Source organism: Acanthaster planci, linkage group LG07 (assembly GCF_054643075.1).
Source record: "Acanthaster planci isolate LZ-2023a linkage group LG07, COTS_SCS, whole genome shotgun sequence".
In the NCBI taxonomy this organism is placed as follows: domain Eukaryota; kingdom Metazoa; phylum Echinodermata; class Asteroidea; order Valvatida; family Acanthasteridae; genus Acanthaster; species Acanthaster planci.
Window position 1 is genome coordinate 9,332,986 of NC_141783.1, and position 17,599 is coordinate 9,350,584.

Sequence of the window (17,599 nt, forward strand, 5' to 3'; positions counted from 1 at the left end):
ATGTAATTCAGGGATTTACCTACTGCAAAATGGTCACGCCAATAGATTAGTGTGGTTCCCTGACCACAGATTTCCCAGATGTCTCTATAGCGTGCTTGTACAAGAGTTCAAAAGGTCAAAGTTTGCCACGAGTGGTGACCTCTGTGCGTTCTCGAGGACAAGCACAGCTGCAGCTGCATGTTCAAAACACATAGCTACATGTACATATAGTACATGTATATGTGCACACAATATTCCACGCTGTGTCGTACTCTCAGAAAAATTGACAGTTATATACATGTATGTGCCCGATTAAACTTTTGGCCAAAGAATACATACAACACAAACATACAGCATTTTAAATCAGAACATCAAAATGTGACTCTTTATTGCAGGTTTTGACAGATTGTGTAGATTTTTTGTGCAGACCTACATGTAATGGACACAAGGGCAGTTCCACCGTTATAGACATTACATTTGGACACAGGTTTTAAACTTTGGTAATCAATTTGACTGACTAAGAAAACCACTTGAATGTTTGCTTGTGGTAACATATAATGTTGTTTTTATCAAGCAGTATGCACATTAATAAAATCATAATTAGTTATTGAGCTATTAACATCATTAACGAGCGTCATGGACATTACGCTAAAAGGACATGGGTATTGTGACCAACATAATCATTACAAAACCTCTGTGAAGTTAGAATCAGTTTTTGTTTCAAATGGGTTCAATAATGTGGGGTAGGAAACAGTCAACAAGCAAACCAATAACACTAATTAGAATGGCTCTTCACTCTCTCATTAGAAGTCTTAAATAGGCATCATGGACATTACATTTGTTTGTCCTGGACATTATGCGTCCAAATTTTCCACACTCAACCCCCAAATAAATGAAGCAAAATGTGCCTGGAAAACAAGTAATACAGCCATGGACCCACAGTATCATTAGCAATCAAATTGCAGCATATTTGGGGAAAATTGCTCATTACTTGTGATTTGCTGAGAAAATTAACTCGGTCAATTTTTGTACCTAGGAAGCCTACTTGTAAATGTACAATGTACATGAACATACATGTGCATTTCACCTTTGAAGCAGAACTTGTCTTGGAATGTGAAACTGAAGAACGACACAAAAGAGGTACACGCACACTGTACATGTGCATGCACACTGTGCATGCACACTGTACACGCACACTATACATGTATGTACATGTAGGTTTTTATTTCAAACGATCCAGAACTAGGACAAATTCAGAATTAAGAAAACAAAGTTCTGTATATAATCTCTCTTGAAAAAAGAACAAAACTAGCCCTTTATGCAAACCACACATGTAAATATATGGCCAAAAAAGGACAGTCCCTGTCCACCTTACCCTGTGCACGGTTGCACATGTAAAAATATTGCATGCAAATTGGCATTTTGAGCGGCCATCATGCATGCATGCCCAGTGGAGACCATTTGGAAAAGACATGTAGTGCTGCACTTTTAAAGAGTACATGTAGCCTAATTTATGCAACACAAAAGCTATCCTTTTCATGCAACAATCAATGAAAATAAGAATGTTCCCTGGGGATTAAAAACTAGTTAGCTGCATTGCGTCATGAGGGAGTGTAGGTACCATACCATGTGTTTGTACATAAAATGGTCCAAGCATATATACATGTACGTCACAAGTACTTGTCATGATTAAATTTGGGGGAAAAGTAAAAGTTAAGAAAATTGCTTTCTTCGAGTCCAGAGGGTGCCGAGGCCAAAGCCAAGGCCAAGTCATTGGGTAGTGAGGCCAAGGCTAAGGCTTTGAAAAACCGGTCTCAAGGCCAGCCGTGAGGTAAAGGCCGGCCTCGAGACCAACACTGATAAATAGACTACTCTGTTGTCTCAACAGGGAGTTTTGAAGCTGTAAGCATGATATGTAATGTCCAAATTGCATAAGGGTCCACTGCACTCAATACGGCAGACTTTGTACCAGTCAATTCAAGTCCTCATAAAAGGTCACAAAGCTCATTGTCTCAGTTAACGATGATGCTGAGCTTGAAGCCCAGGATGCCCCCTAATTCTCACGTCCAACATCCTTCAAATTATCCCCAGCACCATCAATAGCCGCATCCATTTTCCTTTTATGTTTGACAGCTGAAGAGAAATCCACCTTACTTTATCCAGGGGAAGCTGTAACATCCTCCTTGGAAGGTGCCATCCAACAGGCCTTCACTTGCGTGACTGTCTTTTTCTCGCAAACACAAACTCCTGCATCTATCTCAAAAAGAAGTGTTGCAACATGTGTGCATACTTCACCGAATCCAGCTTTGCAGTCACAGTGGGTACAACATATCTGGCCATCTGACCCAGGGTGACAATGCCTTCTCTGCTATGGACTGTGAATACATCACCTATAATAACCACAAATGAATCAATGATTATTTCAAAGAAGGCTAAAATTTCACATACTAACTTTGAAACATACAGTGGCCCTGGAGGTATTTACTCACAAGAAACAGTATTTGTTTAATTTGTTATTAGCTTTCTCCTGTAACAGGATCTCCACACTGGCTATTTTTCTACCAAACGTATACATTTCAATACACAGAGGTACTGGAAAAAAAATTGGTACATGTAAACAAGTAAAATCGGAAGAGACCCAAGAGGCCCACACGAGAGCAATAGAACTTGGAGGCAGCAAATGACAGCAAATGAAGGGTTGCTAATGTTAGGCCTGACTGGGCTTGTACGTTTGATGACCTTCCAACATGTCCAACAATGACAGAGTACTTAGACTGAATTCGAAAAACTTACCCGTCCACTTGAAGACCACTTAAAGATCTGGTTGTTTTGGTGAGGTGTATGCACTGGTGTTAAACAGCCAACCATTGGCAAACTGATTATATGCCTCCAAAGACTTGTACGCCTGGAAGTTTTTCACGGTATATGGACTCGGTGTTGATATCCTATAGGACATTATGTCCATTGAATTAATCTATGGAAGACGATCGATGTCGCGTGATTTCTAAATGTTAGCAACCAAATGTGGGTTACTACCGACCTGGAGATCTTCTTCTATAACGGGCACGTTCTTCTGGTGATAAATTGATTGCATACTTTGACAAATCACTATTCGATGCCTGAACTGGAGCCGAATTTTGTGGAGCTTTGCTAGCAGCCATGGCAAACATAAGTGCAGTATGCACGTGAATACATATGCTTAAACTGATACGCGCTTCCAGCGCTGCTCAGCCGTATGTAGCATGGGACCAGCTAACCTCCAGAACGCTGCTTGTCTTCCAGAAGACGTTGCGGGGCAACAGGCCCGTGACCCCGACGGCTGTGCAAGTGCACTATACATGTACATGTACAAAATCTTAATGAGTAGACAGAGTTATTGGGACTGGTATCCAAAACAACATAAATATTCATTATGCCAATACACTGCGTCTGTTTTTGTCATATCCCTAACAGTTCCAAATCCTCCAATTTCAACACAATTTTACATACACCTAGGGGGTTAGGGTTAAGACGTACGGCCATAAGGAAATGCAGATGTGTGCGGATCGTTGAGAGGTAAGGATGGTAGAAAAAAAACCTCATTTTTGACAATTATATAGGTTAAATTCTACAAAATACACAAGCACCTGGATGTTCGATAGGGGTTCATTACCTTTAGCATCCCGTTCCTATTATAAGCCATTAGTATTGGTAATGAACCACGTTCGATGTAGGCAGAAGTTCGTTAAGGGGTAGATTTTCTCCAGAAAGCGCAAGCAGAGGTTTTCTCAGGTACAACTACAGTACCTGACCCTGGTAAGGCACTTTTCAAAACCCCATAGTGTCACCATGTAAGCCGAGTGTGCTCAAAAGTCACACGGATTATAGACCCGTAAACAGGGCCTGACAAATACTCGACAAAAAAGCAACATTTTTTCCTCTAAACGAGGAAAAGACGAGTTTTCTACAATTAGCAACCTAGCAGATAGTTTACACCGTAAGTAGTGAACATAGGCCTACCAGTGCAATTTCAGCTCATAAAATCAAGCGGATGTTTAGTTATGCCCCCAGATATCCCGGATAAATTTTGCAAAAGAAATCCCTATGAATCGGGACAGGGCCCAGTACACGACGGAGGAGTATTCGTCGGGCCCTGTTTACAGGTTAGTGACTTTGAGTTCTCGAAGTAGCCCATGATGTAGGCCCTACCTCTAAATTTCTGCTCAATTTCTTCAAGTGTTGGTTCAGTTTTCCTCTGTCCCTCGGATGATCGGGTGGACAGGAGACTGCTGGATCAGTACACTCCGGACACGGTGTCTGTCAGCGGAAATCAGTGGAAAAATACCTTTTCCTCCCTACACGACTTAGTACATACACAGCATTGTACATGTACATTTGTACAGTACATGTACAGTGTATAACGGCTACTACATACAAATACAGGTCAGAAAGAGTGCGCCACCACGTGGTACATGTGCGTCATTTGAGGGTAGAGACCAAAGATAGCGCGGCGTTATACTATCTTTGGTAGAGACCATAGACAATTATAAGAAAACTTTTATGTCTATGGTAGAGACTAGCTCATCACGACCCGAGGAAAATTGTACCTAATCCAAAGCTTCGTATAAAACTGACAGGTGTAGCCTTTAGGCTGGGGACAATATGGTGATGCGTTTTGAATCAGTGACTAACACCGTCAGAACACAGTTAACTGCAGAAGTGCTAGATTCCCGTAATGCTAGTGTAACGGGGGGAAATGGCACATTGTGAGGGAACCCATAAAACAACAGAACAAACTCTAACTAAACCAAGGGTCTTGAGGGAAAAGTAGCAGAAAACTGGCTTACAAAAGCACCTGTGTAAGAAGTTGCTAGCTCTGCCACACGAGCACCACTGTACTGTATTCGAACGTTTAATTCACTGTTTCATTTTAAGACCGATTCATACTTGTTGAGCAAGCATCAGTGAACACGAAGTTATGACGTCAGATCAAATATTATTATTTGTTTTGCAAATCCGTAACAATTGAACACATTTCAACTCGAGCGAAACTTAACTGCAAAGGATTGAATGCTGCTTCATACTGTGGGTATGTTGTGCCCCAGACTTACACTGTGTCCGGATGAGACGCAATTAGGCGTACTCTGACTTCATTAAACAAATAAACCCCATGCTCTCTGGTATTAAAGGCAGCCATTTATGTACCGTGAAGGTCGACAGAGCGCAGTACGGGAAACAACTGCCGTTTACAACTATTGGGAAACAGCATAATGCACTTTAAAAAAATAACAAAATAAGGCTATCTAAAACTTATGGGTTACAAGGTCTGCATAAAAGTGCATTAGACACGCTTCGGTGTACTGATGTCAAGCTATAAGGTTAACGCAGACGACATGTTCGTTTACCCGCAGTTGACAAGGTTTTTTTTTTCTGTGGCTTATAGGACCTACTCTCAAGGAAGTTTCGGGAAAGGTTTATATCTGTATTGACCCATATGCACAAAAATTAAATTATGTCGCCACCAGCCATTTAGACAATGTTATACATTTCAAAAAAGAAATTTTTTTCAGCTACTGGCCCGTAGTGAGAGTATAAACACATAGAAACATTTATGCACGATGGGAAGGCCAGCGTAGTTCCCGGAAGCGCGCCATCAGGGGTCATCTTTCAGGCTCTATACGTGAACTTCATTATGCACAGTCTTTGTGGAATTATATACATTCATACATCAGACAACACTTCTGTTTCTTGTCAAGAGGATAATCTCCGAACTAGTAATAAAATAAGAGTAGAGCCCATGCATGTATGAGACATCTGCAGTGCATGGATGGATGGAAGCGCTGGACTGTAGGTGTCAGCCAAGCCATAAACAGGATTACAATGGACATTGCGGATGACACAATAAATGGTTGAACATAGTTACATGCAGTTGCATTGTGGGATTTGTAATTTTCGTTTTACGTTAGCGTTGAAACAAGTGCGTTCCAAGTCCTTTTGGCAATTCAGCCAACTATATGAATACAAATAAGCAGTGCATGGTAACCATGTACGGCGATCTAGGCGGGGTCTGCGTTTCTTTGTGCTTTTGGTGAACCGAATGCGCGCACTACACCTCAGAGTTAAAAATAACGTCACAGTTCAGTAAATTTAGTTTAGGTTGCACTTTTTGGGCAGTGCATAATGAAAAAAAAGGCAATTTACATTAGCAGTACCCATTTGGCCACTCAAATTCGTCATATCTTCAATGTAGGATGTGTTGAAAATGACACTGTCCCGTATGGAAACGAATTTGAACTCCTGAAATCTACTGTGCACCAAAGGAGTCAAAACAAAGAGCAAATTTTGCTTTAAATCAGCCACCTGGATAGGAATTTCAGTGCTATTCCTACGGATTTGAACGGCAAAAACCTACATAAGAAGACATGTCTACTCTGTCTCCACCGTGTTCTCCAATTTGTGTTCTGTTTTTGTTTGTTTTCATTTAAATGACCTGTTCAAGAAAACAACAGCGGCGCTTGAGGAGGGCAACGTGATGCTGTATGCTGTGCATTTCTGGTCAACATAACCTTTTTCTCATGTGATGATGGCTAAGTCCTCGGCCTCCCTCCCGAAAACAAACCACAAAATAAACAGAAAAATGCAAGAATATCATTTCCGGAGAAAACTGACCATTTTCTTATTAACTAACCCACTCGAAAGCGATAATGTTAACCTGTTTTTGTGTGTGTCTGTTTTTAATTTTGTTTTGACCTATTGTCTACGGTCTCGTTTTAGCAATGTTTTCACTCAGGTTTTGTCAGTAAATATGACGTTCAAACTGTCCATGTGTCTGGTTTCGATGAGCCAACACTGAAAAAAAAATGATCAATAAAATGATCGTAATTTTACACACTCTCAGGGAAAATTTTACCAAATAAAATTCATTCACATATTGAGTAAATTTTATTGAAAACCGACATGCGGCATACGGAAGTGTGAGAATCTTTTCTGTGAGCACAAAGTGAGCGCAGTTTTAAATGAGCGACCAAACTAACTTACTGCCGTTTTTAAAACAGACACTTATTAATCAGGTTTTTAAAAAATGAGTTAACATCCAACCTGAGTAAAAGATTTACATTTAACTACTACTTTCCGGCATGAAAAGTCAGTTTTAACTGAGAACGGGTAACTTTATTTTGTAGACAAAGTTTCTTTCATTGCGTTGACTTTGAATTCCCTTATTTGTAACTTCATTCAACAGAAACGTCAGTACTCTGCTTCTCACTTTGGTTTCATCTCTGCCCCGAAGAAGAATTATGTCACTCATATCACATCGTCTGAGACACGATTTCGGTTCAGTGCGTCTTTAAATCCGACAAATACAAATCATGGCTGTCTGGGAGATTTTTCCAGTGAAAGTTGCATGGGGAAAATGCACGATAAATTCAGTTTTTGAAACCAGTTTTGCCAACAATTTACATTTCAGACAGTCCCAACTTCGAGATAGTGAAGTTTCATATACAAAGCCTGATAGGCTAGATAGACAGTCATAAATTTCTTACTAAGCCTATACAGGCTTAAAGTTAAGCATTATAAAATACAACTTGAGAAACTTTCTGAAACTAAAAAAGTGCAACTCACATTGCCTTCTGTTCCTTCTTCCAAACTTGATGTTGATCTCCAGTAATTCACTGCTGCGTTAACCTCAACCATTATTCTTTCCAAATTTATCCATTCCAAGTGTAGAATTCAGTTTTTCTTCGAAATCTGACGATTGAAGCACAAAAACCTCAACTGGTTTTTGAAAAACTCCGTTTGAAAGTACACGCAACGAAATTCGCAACGATTGTTATTTACCCTCCTGAAAACACGCATACGCGGGACGCGTTTTGGACGCGATGTCCTATCCAGTCTATAATGGAGATAAATGGTCTACCCTTTCCAAGCGCGCATTGGGTTGACAGATTTCGCACACTGAGATTGGCCAACGCGTTGCAAGCTCTTGGAGGCGCACTACAGTGAAACGTCCGTATTGTGACATCAGTATTCGCGGTTCGTGATGTCTCTTTAAGGCCACCATACTTGTGACATTTGAAAACGCTTTTGCCCAAAAAATATTCATTGTATTTAGATGGAGCTGCTCTAGGCATTTACTTCGACAGCGGGATATATGGAGATGCATTAGACCATCTTTAAACAACCAACTCTCGTTTGCCATAGGCTTATCAGTTTAATTAATCATTTAAGAGTCGTAATGCAATGATGTTTTAACGACTGAAACGTAGGGGCGTGCAATATTGCTAATGATCCGAGGTCATGAAAAATTGACGTTTCCATGGGGAGGATTCCATCAAAGCTCCAGCATCACTCATGGCTGACTCCACTCAAGTATATGCGCAGCACAGGGTGGGGGCAGGGGTGGGTGAAAAAATAATTTCTACACCCCTAAACATTCTTCCTAACTTTAAAGTTATCCCGAGATGCTTGGATTTATGTTTTGGGGCATCTAAAATGTTCCGATTGCAGGTTTCGATGTCTTCGCCTACAATTTCCTGGAGAAGCATGGCCCGGACCCCCCTCAGATCCCTGTAGTCTGGGGATCATTGAAGTCATTGCACTTCCTTCTAATAATGCTGGTTACGCTTCTGAAACTGAATATGACAACAGGCTGCCGTCACAAGATTGGAGACTGTATACACCCCAGTGCTTCAAAGGAGAGCTAGCTGAGTTTTACCCGAGTGAGCTTAGCCTTGTAAGAAAGGAGAAACCATTCGTTAGTTCTTGTTGGAACGGTACTTTTAAAATCCAGTTATTTAGTATCGATCCTTGAGAACAACTACTCGTCGCTTTGAGCGGTCCTAACATGGGATTTCCCAGTAAGATTCGGACAGACATTCTTTTCATCGTGTCATTTTGTTGCTCTCCGGCCTTCGGCTCAATCCCCTGTCACCCCACCTGGGAGACATTTCAGGGCACTGCGTACTACATGCACTCGGTCAACCTGACCTGGGCCCTAGCTAAAGCATCCTGCCAGCGAATGTCAAGCAACCTGCTGATGCCGAAGTCATCGGAGGAGAACACATTCATCTGGTCCCTCTTGAAGAAACGCTTAGTGTCTGAGGCTTGGCTCGACTGCAGTGACACGGTTAAAGAAGGCGTGTGGTTGTGTGAAAATGGCATACAACTTTCCTACCTTCAATACATAAACGCAGCAGTACAAAATGGAAACAGCCAAGAAGCTGATTGCGGGATGATGAAGGCCGCGGACGGAAAGTGGTACGCTGCATCGTGCAACAAGGAAACAACTGCCGTGTGCGAGGGTGAAGTGACCGGCCACTATGCCAGCCTTGCCATGTATTGCGTGACCATTGGGACAGACGGCCGTTCAGCGACCAACGGGCACTGCGTTTAATTTAAACTATGAACCCAAATAAGCATCATTTTTAAAATTTCATCGACAAATTGTCAAAAAGAGCCGCAACTCACAATTACTGACCTGCAACTGAGAAGAACTTACTTGAGATGGCAAAAGACATCGACAAGGGGCAAATCGTTGATTTAATCCGAACGAGGCTTTCAAGTATCACATTGGTGACAGGACGTTGACAGCTACAACAGTGAACAAGATTTAATTTCTAGTTTCTCCTTTATACGAAGACTCCATTGTATACATGAGACTATCTCTGAAACAGTGGTAAGCTTACAGAAAATCTAGGGCATGGTACAATGTGCGGTCAACCCTGCAAAGCACTATCGAAGTTTGAGTCATATTAAGTAAGATTGTCGTTACTTATGTTCGTTTTACAATGTTTGCATGGCAGAGTTCAGATTTTTGAAGTCCAAATAATATATAGACCTAGACTGTAGCGGATATTGATATCAGTTAAACATCTCTCAAGACACAATTCTACATCACGCTCTGTTGTACCGATATAGTCCTGCAGCAAAGCATGGGCTTCAATCCCTGGGTGAGGATGGGGTGTATATCCCCCAAACTATTTTTTGGGGGGTGGACAACTGAATCATCCTCCCACTTTTTGTGACGAGCAAAAAAATTTAAGATGATTGTGAAGAATTGTTAGGATTTCCCAACGACTAAAATGTTTGCAATATCACTAAAAAGGGAAAACAACTAAAGCCATAATGCCATTCAGATGCAAGATTCTGCATGAGTTTAATGCACATTACAGAATATGTACATTTTTATCCACGAACGTGGCCCCCTATATAGTGTATATGGTGTAGCCCCCTCCTCTTTTTCAAATTTCCATGGCCAGTTAGAAAAGTTAGAAAATTACAAGTAATGTGGTTTATTGTATTGCGTGTCATCGATGTGGCAAACTGTACATCGGAGAGCCCAAGTGTCGCCTTGGTGACCGCTTCGCGGAACACTTGCGCAGTGTGCGCCAACAAACACTCGGTCTCAAGTTGCGCAGAATATAGACAAGAATATAATATAAAATCAGTGCTCTGAAACATGTAATTGCCGAGCTTTCGGTAACTTAGTACCTTATTCAGGGCAAGCACATTCAGTGCGCAGCACTTTTGCGCGCCGCCACATTGCCCTGACGAAATACCGAAAGCTCAGCCAATATATAATTCAGAGCACTGATAATTCATTATATTTTTGTCCATATTCTGATCACGATGCTACGCAGCCCTTTCATATTTTTCTGTTGTCTGATAACACCCAGGGTGTCAAATGCACCAATTTAATGCAAGTGTTTGCTGCGTAGAATAATATCGAGGACGTGTAATTTTTCCAATTTGCAGACACGGCTGAAATGATTGTGAGCTTGAAATTCCATTAAAAGAGACCATGAACGCCCGACCATTTTTTTCAACAATGGGAAAGTTCACAGCAATATTCCAAATCCGTAAGCATCTTTAGCGCAGAACGATGCCCGAATTTGTATTCGACTACTTTAGTTACAACAAAATACGAGAAAGAATCGGCAGCGCATTGACTAATATCTGTCAAGTGCCAACACTCAATAAACACACTTGGGCCACCACATGTAAGTGATGCCCGTTTTACAAAAACGACCGTCAAGCACAAACTCAGGGAAACTCATCAGCGCGCTCCCTGATATTTACTGTCGGCGTAAATCTCGGGGTGGGAGTACATGTCCTCCCCGCCACTTTTTTTTCAGGGGGGGGGGGTGAGATTAGATAATTCCAGCTTTTTGTGGTGAGAGGGGAAATTCTCCCCCACAGGAATGTAGGTGAGGTCTGCTATTGAATACCTACCCCAAACAGTCGCTAAATTTGCAGAATAGCTACGTAAAAGTGTGCGCCAGAGGAGCATGTAAACATCAAGAACTATAATGCCGACTCACCAAATAATGGAGCTATAATGTAGTTCCAGTGGTGAACCGGCCTGATAGAGAACCATTCTGCATTAATGTGGCCGATGTCACGACAGCTCTGCTATGTGCGGAGTCCTTTTGTAAGATATCGGTGAGGTAGCATATGGTGAATATAGATGGGTCTTCCAGCATGCTGCCTTGCATAATCTCCTCCATCGGCACACCCCTGAAGTAGGCCCATGAAGTCGAAACTGCCCGGATATCATGAGCTCTGATGAGGCGTTGTCCACAGAGTTTGACCAATCTGGGTTGTCAAATTTGATGGCCAAAACTGCCCATCTGGCTACAGTGTCTCTGGTCGCAGCTCGGTGATGCTTGATGGTAGTAATGAAGAGCTGCGATGTCGTACCTCTGAGCTTGGATTTGGCTAGGTAATATTTAAGAGTTCGCACCGGGCACCATGGTTTGTCGTCCGGAGTCCAAGTGTGCTTAGTAATGTCTGGCATAAATATGTCAGGAGGGTGAAAGGAAGCCGACTGGTTCTTGGTGAGGAACCCCAGCGCCGGGATGAGACGACCACCATGGTGTTTCTATATATCGGGTGTGGCCGTCAGCGATGGACAGGGCTTTAAGTTCACTGCCACGGCGTGAGGTAGTAACTGCTAGTCAGAATGCTAGTTTTACCGTCAGGTTGATCAACGAAACGTCGCTGAGAGGCTCAAAGGGGGACCAGCAAGCAGTTGAGGAACAGCTGACAAGTCACTGGAAGGGATTAGTCTCTTGGTGGGAGGACGTGCAAGAAACATTCAAGGCAGAGGGTGTTTAAGAACATCAGTCACATATGGTCGAACCACCGGGGAAGCCCTCATGTACAGCCGCGATGACCGACCAGTAGTTGCAGACGGTTGACACTTGTAGACCTGCTTTGAATAGGTGCTTATAAAATCAACTACAGTAATCACAGAAACCTCGGTCGGAGCAAGACCTCGCTCTGAACACCACGAAGTAAATGTCGTAATTTGGTGTCGATGTCGTAGATGCTGCGCGTAGATTGGCATCAGCTCTTCGAGGACATCTCGGGAGCTTCATCAGAAAGTCCTGGTGACCGTAAGGATCGTTTGACAATAGCCAGCAAGTCAGGGGTAGGGACGCTGGATGATGATAAAGAACGCCCAACTTCGGTTGGCGGAGTAGATACGGTCTGGCGGGAAGGACCGTCGGTACCAATACAAGCAGTCTGGTTAGACGCGGGAACCATGGCTGGCGCGCCCATAAGGGGGGCGATGAGAAGAACACGACAACGCTCCAGGTCAATCTTGGAGAGTACCGCTGGTATCTGGGATATTGGAGGAAAGGCATAGACCAACATCCCTTCCCGGATAATCTGAAGAGCGTTCGTTACCCAAAATCTGACGCAGAACACTGGCAATTGGGCGTTCTTTGCCGAGGCGAAAAGGTCGATGTTTGGTTTCTCCACTGTTCGACCACACTGGTGTGCTGAGTCCACTTCGTCGGATGTATTTTCCCCAGAGAGAGGGTATATGCTATAGAGTTGTCGACACCGGGGATGTGGGTCGCCTGGAGGTCGATGCCATGATCCTGGGCCCACAGGAACATCTGTTTTGTCAAGATGCATAGGCGAAGAGAATGCGTGCCCCCTTGACGATTGATGTATGACACCACCGTGGAATTGTCCGAGCGTATAAGGACCCGTTTGCATATGACGCTCGGACAAAAGGACTTCACGGCGCTGAACACTACCTGGAGTTCCAGAACATTGGTGTGACTTCCTTGGAGGTCCTATGTTCCCGATGCTTGAAGCGGTGGTTGGGAAGCTCCCCATGCCAGATGAAAAGCGTCTGAAGTTATGGCTATTTCTGGATTCGATCTGAGGATGGGGATACCGGAGGAGAGGCATCTCATTACTAGCCACCACTGGAGATGGGGGTGGCGGATGAATTCCGAAATGGGGACGTGGAGGTTGAGTGAGTCCCATTTCGGTCTGTAGAGACCTAGGAGATGAAGTTGTAGCGGACGCATGTATAGCCCGCAGAGGGGGATGAGGTCCACCATGCTGGCCATCAATCCCAGGAGGCGGAGTCAGGCCCGGCTTGATAATAAAGCCTAGAGGGTTCGTTATGTCGCAAGTGAGGCGAGTAGAAGCCACTTTCTCGTTGGACGATCTGCCGACAATGAGCCAGTCGTCCAAGTATTGGAACAGCATGACGTCCCACTTTCGAAGGTGAGAAGCAACCCTCGTGAACACTCTCGATGAGGTGGAGAGGCCGAAAGGAAGAGCTGTGAATTCAAAGAGGTTCCTGTCGTACAGGAAGCGTAGGTACTTGTAGCTTCGTGGGTGAAATGGGATGTGGAGGCATCTTTCAGGTCTATGGAAGAGGCCCAGCAAGGAGTCTGGAGAGACTGGATGCATGTCCGAAGAGTCTCCATGCGGAATTTCTTTGGCCAGATGAACTCATTCAGAGGCTTGAGGTTGATAACAGGTCACCAACTGTTGGGTTCTTTCTTCGGAATGAGGAAGAACGTTGAGATGAAGCCCTTGTTCGTCCGAGATTTGGGAACTGGGCGGATGGCTCCAGTGCCTCTCGGTTATTTCTGTTGGAAGGAACTGAAGTCGAATGGAGGATAGGTACAGACGGAGGGGTGCTTGTGAATTCGAGTGAGTATCCGTGGCGAACAGTCGCGAGTACCCAGCTGTCCGATGTGACTTTCTCCCAAGACCCTGCGAAAAGTTGAAGTCGTCGGGAATGGGGGGGGCGGCAAATCTGAATAGTCACGGGCGTCTACCCCCGAAAGATCGGAGGTAGCGCGACTTGGTAGTTCTCCCCTTGTAGCTCTTTTGAGGCGGTGTGGCAGACTGAGAATAGGAGGAACGTCCACGGTTTGTCTGACGAATGAGTTGACGAAAGGGGCGAAAAGAGCCAAAGTACCCATGGAGGTCTGAAGGGTCGAGCCCAGCGGTCATCAATACGGGACTGGCGAGGAAGAGCCGGTGGGGGGGGTCACAGAAACTAAGTTTGTGAGTCGTGTCGATGCATTTAGCTTTGGCCTCCATCATCTCTATGAACTTCCAGCTAAAAGGTCTTTACCTTACCTTACCTGTTCATGCCGTCCAAGGCGTTGGATCTACGTGCGTGTGGAGGTAGCTAAGACGGAGATCCGTACAACCATGCTCGAAGATAGAGTTGACATTCTTATAGAGCGCTCGAAGTGCAACGGCTGTTAAGCCCGGGGTAACTGGTGAGTCTTCTTCACAGGCACGGGCCAGGTACTCGGAGAGGAGTGCCATAAAGGCGGAGCAGCGGGGAGTTTGTCGAGTTTGGCAAAAGTAGCTTCAAAGGTGCACTTGTCTTTTCTTTGAAAGGGAAGTTCCTGGTATAGGTTTCTGAACTTCGGAAATTTATCTTTAACTGCAGTTGGAATCTCAGGGACGGAGAGGAAAATTGTCAAAATCCTCCCCAGAAAACTGGAAGTACGTCAACGCTGTTGGGAGGTGGGAGGTGCCATCGCTTCACACCGGCGAGAACCTTAAACCACTCGACGCATAAGCGGTCAAGCGTGGGGTTCCAAAAAGAGCGGAGCCGATGCCTCCAATCTAGAAGGGTAGCGTTTGAAGGAAGTATACATGGACGGCACAGTATGCCCAAGTCCAGCCTCAAGACCAAGCCCAAGATCAACCTCAAGATAAGCCTCAAGACCAAGCCCAGCCCGATAATATCTGGGCCCGTTTGGCACAGCACATTGCCTTCTCAGTTACGTTTCGTCAGTATGCAGAGGCCGGTGGTGCTCTGCAGTGCACGGACGAGCCGAACGAAAAAGAAATCGTCAGGGACCTGAAAGAAGAGAAAGAGGGGCAGCAAGAGGAAGGAGAGGAAGAGGAAAAGCAAGGTAGCGGATCAGCCCCAAGTGAGCACCCTGCTCGGGAATGAGCCGCGCTAATGTCCTAGTTCCGAGTGTTACTATGCACCCATCCAGCCACGAACGACGACATCTACGCCAGTGCTGCTACTGACTTGGTGGAGTTTTTGACTGAACACCAGCATAAGTAACTTGCGCAAAAAAAGATCACCGATTTTTTCTGAAGCCTGGACCCCAATCGCCAAATAAACCAAACGGCTTTTTTCACAACCACCACATTTTCAAAAAAGAGATAATGCTGCTTGCCTGTCTAGTAGAACCAAATAAAAACACTGAAATTTCCCTGAAAGGTTCTTCTTTCGGTTAATTACATTCTAATATGAAACTTATCAACAAAAAAACATGTCCCCGTCCACGATAATATCACAAAAGATCACATCTTCCAATATTGAACTCATCTCACTTAAGACCCTGCACGGTCAATGGAAAGAAAATTTAAATGGGTTTTAGAAATTACAGTACATCCTTCTAAAGTTCCCCTCCTTCAATTAACCGATGTCCCACATTCCCCTTTCAAAATGAACTCGCACAACCCTGTCACACATTAATTCATGACATTAAAAATGACTGCTCCGTTAATTAAAAGATCGTTTTCCAAAATAGACCCCCTACCGCCAATTATACAAACCAACGGAAATTCCCCAATTTCAACGCCCTCTTACGTCCGGTCCTTATATGAAATGGTTCTCAAGTTTATTAGACCCTTTACTTATGTGCAACGTCGGGTACCAGTTTCCAAGTAGTGCTTTGCCGGGCCACGCCACGCGTGTGGCGCGGTTCGGCTGGCCACTTACAACCACTGTTCTCTGCTGTTGCGTCAAAAAAGTAGGCGTATTTGAAATCATTGTTTTATTCATTCGAATCATATTTATTGATATGATTTAAAATTTATTAAAAAGTTAAAGGTTGGTACATGTACACGTACAACGAATACTAATCCACTGCATACATGTACACTGTTCCGAACAGTACATGTAGGCCTGCAGTACATTGCCGTAGTGTGTAACAATGCTTGCTGGTGCATTACGCCAGGCTTGCGCTTTATGAATGGGATAAGTGGCAACACGTATATCACGAGGTTCACCTTAAGACGATGTTTTTTGGAGACTCCCTTCGAGCTTGCATTAAGCGTGTTCGCCTGTATTTACCAGGGAGAGAGGGGGACCGCGGAATCGAATCGCTCACACCGCCTCGCGGAACCCCCAACAGTCCCAGGGTCGCCCCTATAAATATGGCTCGATAGCATAGCAGCGTAGAGCCTGTAAGATGCATGATACACATTAGACCCGTAAACAGGGCCCAACAAATACTCCTCCGTCATATATCTGGGCCCTATCCCGATTAATAGGGATTTCTTTCGAAAACTTTATTCGGGACATCCGGGAGCATAACTAAACATCCGCGTAATTTTATGAGCAGAAATTACACCGGTATGTTCATTACATAGGCTACGCTGTTAAAAATCCACTAGGTTGCTAATTGTAGAAAACTCGCCTTTTCCTCGTTTGGAGGAAAAAATGTTGCCTTTTTTTTGGGCCGTTTTCCCACTCCGTATGAATTTTCGCCTGACTTGTACATGACACAGACTCCTTTGTATGGTTAAGTGATGGTACCCCGTACGAGAGCCTGTCTGGTTTGCACCCAGACTTCAGCACCTACGGATCTCGTTCAGATCTGCGAGAGTACCTGTCGATCAAAGTATTCGTAGAAAATTACGGCTGCTTTGTGTCGCAGCTAATACGCAACGCTCTTGGCTGTACAGCCGTCGCTTTTGTGCAAGTGAGGCAAACTTCGTCCGGAGTGGGAAAACGGCAAAAAAGGCAACATTTTTTCCTCAAATGAGGAAAAGGCGAGTTTTCTACAATTAACAACCTAGCGGATGGTTTACACCTTAAGTATACTGGTGCAATTTCACCTCATAAAATCAAGCGGATGTTTAGTTATGCCCCCGGATATCCCGGATAACTTTTTCAAAAAAAATCCCTATGAATCGGAACAGGGCCCAGTATACGACGGGGGAGTATTAGTCGGGCCCTGTTTACGGGTCTAGAAGAGAAAAGAAAAATACCAAAAAAAAAAAAAAAATCAAGAAAATGCACACATCAAACCAGGAAATACGGTAGGCCTTCATCAAAATACTGGATGCACATTGATTACAATACGTTACCGTTGATCAGAGTAACACAGGAACGTGGTAGCGAATCAAAAACTCGAAGATGCCAAAAAGGCACGTCCGTGTAGAATAACGTTGAGGAAAAGAAGGACCAACATGGCGGCCGCTCCACTCTGCATCATGGGACTAGAGGGCGCACTACGGTTGATCAGAACTTAAGCGAACAGAATCAGAGGCAAAGGAATTTGCATATTTAGTGACTGTTTGGGGTAGGTTGAAAACAGAAGACAGGGGATTTTGATTT

The 17,599-nt window shown here is 44.0% G+C and overlaps 1 protein-coding gene across 16 annotated transcripts in view; it reads right to left on the reverse strand.

Moving 5' to 3' along the window:
* The window catches only part of LOC110990166 (uncharacterized), a 117,246-nt gene extending 99,783 nt beyond the window's left edge, over positions 1 to 17,463 (reverse strand). For 13 of the 16 annotated variants that reach the window (XR_015425949.1, XR_015425950.1, XR_015425946.1 and 10 more), the window contains exon 1: positions 4,168 to 4,359. The gene's annotated coding sequence lies outside the window, so the exon portion shown is untranslated. Of the gene's footprint in view, positions 1 to 2,133; positions 2,370 to 2,772; positions 2,925 to 4,167; positions 4,360 to 7,578; positions 7,705 to 17,349 lie in introns of those variants that run through there. The other 3 variants (XR_015425943.1, XR_015425944.1, XR_015425942.1) reach the window with 3 other exon arrangements.
* Between the last annotated feature and the right edge of the window lie 136 nt (positions 17,464 to 17,599).